This window comes from Oratosquilla oratoria, chromosome 36 (genome assembly GCF_046742065.1).
Source record: "Oratosquilla oratoria isolate Oo_2021 chromosome 36, ASM4674206v1, whole genome shotgun sequence".
Classification (NCBI taxonomy): Eukaryota; Metazoa; Arthropoda; class Malacostraca; order Stomatopoda; family Squillidae; genus Oratosquilla; species Oratosquilla oratoria.
The window spans coordinates 5,776,521-5,781,520 of NC_134812.1; the positions used below are offsets into that span (position 1 = coordinate 5,776,521).

The 5,000-nt window shown below is 40.4% G+C and overlaps 1 protein-coding gene across 1 annotated transcript in view; it reads right to left on the bottom strand.

Moving 5' to 3' along the window:
• The window catches only part of LOC143019022 (inhibitory POU protein-like), a 136,256-nt gene that overhangs the window by 94,095 nt on the left and 37,161 nt on the right, over positions 1–5,000 (bottom strand). The gene's annotated exons all lie outside the window — the stretch shown is intronic.

The following is a 5,000-nucleotide window of genomic DNA, read 5'->3' on the forward strand; positions in this document are numbered from 1 at the left end:
TGCATTTCTCCCTTTTCATACGCAACTATATAAATTTGGTGAACAATGGAGAGCATGTGCAATAAAAATGTGAAGGCCTAAAGAGATGATACTTCAACTTCATTACTTCTAAATTTGGGTAATGACTATATCACTATAATATACTGTATCCACTCAACTTTGGGGCCTAGATGATTGTTATTCATTTCATTCAACATTGTGTAATATATTTCATAGGTTCCATTGGAATTCAGCCCACATGGGATTCAGCCCAAAGGGATTTAAGCTAATTGAGCTGACCCACGACATGACTACACCCGGCACCGCCGCATAATGTGACACCGGAATAATATTTGATAACGAACACAAGCACCACTAAGGACACCAACCTCGCCTGTACTGAAAACTGGCCCGAAGGCAAAGTAGTTTCACAAACGATAAACCTAATACAAACCGTTCTAAAAGAAGTAATACGATCAAGGGTGAAAGTAGCGACAGTGGAAGTAGTAATAAAATAACTGGGGCAGCAGGACAAATAAGTTTCACAAACGATAAACCCAACACAAACCATTTAAAAACATGTGTTAGTGCAAGGATACCTGTAATGACGTCAGTGCAAACAAGGGTGATAGTAGTAAGTGACAGTAGAAGTAGTAATAAAACAACTGGATCAGTAGGACAAATTCATTTTACAATCGATAAACCTAACACAAACTATTCTAAAACATGTATTGATACAAGAATGCCCTATAACTATGTTAATACGACCCAGGGTGATAGCAATAAATGAGAGTGGAAGTAATGACAACAACTGGGACGGCATGAGCAGGCGACACAAGAGCTAACATCGGACAGGTCGATGATCGATGAAACTCTAGGTTTCGAAAACTCTCCTCCTCATGACCACGTTATGTCACGCGTTGCAGGTACTCCACTTAAGATTCGCAAGTGTCCCTAAGAATGAGGATTTGTCCTGAAGTGTGTGTGTGTGTGTGTGTGTGTGTGTGTGTGTGTGTGTGTGTGTGTGTGTGTGTGTGTGTGTGTGTGTGTGTGTGTGTGTGTGTGTGTGTGTGTGATTCACCATGGTCTTTGGATCACGTGTCCGACTCGTGATCGACAGCTATTTCCCTCCCGGAAGAGAGCTCAGAGCTCGTATATGACCGATTTATGGGTAATGCTGTGACTTTACACTCACACACACACACCCAACTCCCCGCTCACGAGAGTTGGAGTAACAACCCACAGCGTAGTGATACTGAAATTATTTCAGCCCTGAACGGGATTCGAACCCGGACCTCCGTAGTGGCATTCGGGAACTCTACCAACTGCACCACGTGTGTGTGTGTGTGTGTGTAGGAAACCTCGATACAACTTCTTTATATCGTTAGAAAACTATTTTTATTATTCGGTTTAACGTCACAGTCGCTCCCTCTCAGAAAGCTAGGACTGTGCCTATTCCCGAGGACTTTGTAGCGTGGAATTTAATAAACCATACCCTTGGTCCAACTCGCTGGCGGCAGGGCTTAAAACGCTGTCACCTCGACCTCCGCCACAAGTAGTGACGCTCGATTCCACTCGGCCAGCGAGCAATCTACTTTGAATAAACATTTCTTATGTATTGTAATGACTATAAATTTTACTATTCCATCAATTCTAAATAATGTATTTTGGAAGATACGATCTACTATGTCTTAATACGACTTACTCTATGAATCTTTATGAAAACTGTTTCTTAACTCGAGTGTTGTGATTAACGACAGTTTCTATACTTATCGTGGTAAGGTTTCTATGCTCCACGATGTTACACATCAAGAACTATCTTTCGTGTTGAATATCCGTGCTTGCGCTGTCCTGGAATCTTACGATTTTCCTTTTAGCTAATGATGTTCTTCGTTTCAGGGAAGGGAAGCTGTGAGTAAAACTGTATTTGGCAGATTCAAACCTTTTGGTACAGCTGGAGATTTACATAAATTAAGATAAAAACCTGACAGTAACACATACATACATACATACATGCAGACATACATACATACATACACACACACACATACATACATACATACATACATACATACATACATACATATACCAAAGGCTTTTTCCCCCCTTACACGGGAGGTAGCCAAAAAGACAAATGTATAGAAACCACTCCCACCCATTCCATCCCGTACATACTCCACTCCCTTCTACCCTCTTCCCTCCCTCTTATCTTGGCACCTCCTGGGCGACGGGTCATCCCTGCATCTTGCCCATTTCCCTGGGTCAGAAGCAGAATCGCACGATACAGAGATTGAAAAAAACAAGACAACTTGATGCCAGCCAACCGGGAAACATAGAGAATACATCACTCGGTACAAGGAGGCCGAAATGTAAGTAAGGTCATATGGAAACGAAGCCTAACCTTCACCTTTACTTCTGTACCCGTAGGAACTCCCGAAGACTCTTGACGTACTTTGCGGTGGCCGGGGACTGTATGCCTCAGTTCCTTCGCGGCGGCCGGGGGGGGGGTTTCTACTCCTCGGCTCCTTGTATATGCGCGGCACTCGGCCACGGCGCTGAGTGGACACTCACGTAGCGTATTACCTAATGACCAAACTTTGTCCACTTGGATTATCGGGTCTCGTAATGCGGCTTGGGGGGTCCCTGATGGCAGGGGCCGGCGTGGTGGTGGTATTCAGGGAATTGTTTGATTCAGGGACGACTTGTTTGGTGGTACTGAGCGTACAGAAACACATACGTGCGAACGTATATGCATGCAGAACGTAGAAATATGTAGATACATCTAATGTAGGTAAATGTTGGTACGTTTGTGTGGGTGAGTGTATGTTGTGTTTGTATGTCGTTGTCGATCAGCGCCGGGCCACCTTAAGCAAGCATGTATATGTGTATGTGTATATGAATGTGTATGTATATGTGTGTGTATATATATATATATATATATATATATATATAATACACTTGTTTTTTGTATGTATTCATATTCTATTAAAATGAATAGAAGCATGCACGGATATATGCACATACGGATGGAGAAAGAAAGAAGAGAACAGACAAAGAGAAGAAGAAATGGAGGGAGGAAGTAAAAGAAAGAATCAGACAAAACTCAAAAGGCAGACAAGATCAAAGAACGTCCAGCAGCAAAGAAAACAAACCAGAAATATGAGACCAAAGAATAGGAAGAGGAGATAGAAAGAAATGAGAACGAAAAAGTGTCAATTAAATAGAAAGACATATCAGGACCAAAGTAAATGGAAGAAGGGGAGAAGATACAGGATATGGAAATGGGATGAGGGGAAAAAGAGGAATAGAAAAAGAGAGAAAGAGAGAGAGAGAAAAAAGAGAGAGAAAGAGAGAGAGAGAGAGAGAGAGAGAGAGAGAGAGAGAGAGAGAGAGAGAGGGAGAAAGAGAGAAAAAGAGAGGGAGAAAGAGAGAAAAAGAGAGAGAAAAAGAGAGAAAAAGAGAGAGAAAAAGAGAGAAAAAGAGAGAAAAAGAGAGAAAAAAAGAGAGAGAGAGAGAGAGAGAGAGAGAGAGAGAGAGAGAGAGAGAGAGAGAGAGAGGCAGACACAGAAAGACAGACACAGAGAGACAGACAGACAGAAAACAGACACACAAACAGGTACAGACAGATACAAGCAGATACAGAAAAACAGAGGTAGACAGACAGAGACAGACAGACAGACAGACAGACAGACAGACAGACACACACACACACACACACACACACACACACACACACACACAGACAGCAGTAAGCAAGGAAAAATTAACACACCACCAAAAACAACAACAAAAACAATAGCATAAAACAATTATCGTCATTTCTATGATCACAAAAGCGTCTGTGGCTGAAACAAAGTACTTAGAGTACAAAATTGTAATTAAAGTATAAATCTAATCAGCCACAGACACGAGACCATGTGCATCAGCAGCAGGTGTCAGTAGGTTGCAGCACCTTAACACCCTAAGCGACACCTCTTCACTTTCTTTGTATAGTTAGGTTATCTTACTCTTATCGGCAACGTCCCCTCGGAAGCAATTGCGGGCAATTCAAAAACACCTTATCATAAAAAAAAAAAAAAAAAAAAACAACTTTTTTTTGGGTCTGTCTCGAGGCTAATTCATACCTCTCTCCCTCGAGGGCTTCCCCCTTAGAGCCAAAGAGGCTACTGTGTACGTTAGTAGCCTGTACTATAAACCCAAACTCATACAGCACTTCCTACGCTATACACCGTCTCTTAGAGGAATATACTTGTGAGAGTGTGATGTGATTGAACTATAATGTGGAACTCCGTGAGACAACAAAGATCTTGTTTACAACTGGTGGATCTTGTCAAACCTCATTAGAATTTGAGAGGTGAGGGTATGGGTGGATGTAGGGTGGATGAGAGGTGGAAGGGGGAGGATGAGAGTTGTAAAAAGAGTGGAAGGAGGTGGGCAAGGGATAAAGAGTCGTTAGGAAGAAGAGAAGAGAGGATGTAGGATGTAGAAGGACGGAGGAAAAAATGAAAATTTATCAGAATTATGAAAAGCCATGTAAAAATTATTTTAATTTATTTAATTTCTTTCAAAATATTTTATCAAAATTTTCAATTTCTCTTATATTCAGAAAAAAAAGTTTATCAGGATTATGAAAAGTGTTTCTGGTCTATAAGGTCTTTTAGATTAAAGAAAAAATGTAAATATTCGTTCTGGATATTTGAGGTTTTTGAATTGTGGAGCATGGGAAGTTTTCCAAAAGTGAGTGAAATTCGACTTAGAAAAACACCAGATGTGACATCAACAACGCAAATGATAAAAGGAATAATAATAAAAAGAAAATTATATTCTTGAAAATAAAAAATCCAGTCACTTTTTATGAATGAGAACGTGAAATTTGTATATTTGAGAGAAAGGAAAATACAAATTTTGAATAAAACATGAAATAGGAAAAAGGAAAGAGAGAAATATATCAGGAAGATTATTACTATTTCGTTGATGATAGCTTAGGAATAACGTCACACCCAATAGATGAAATCAAAGGA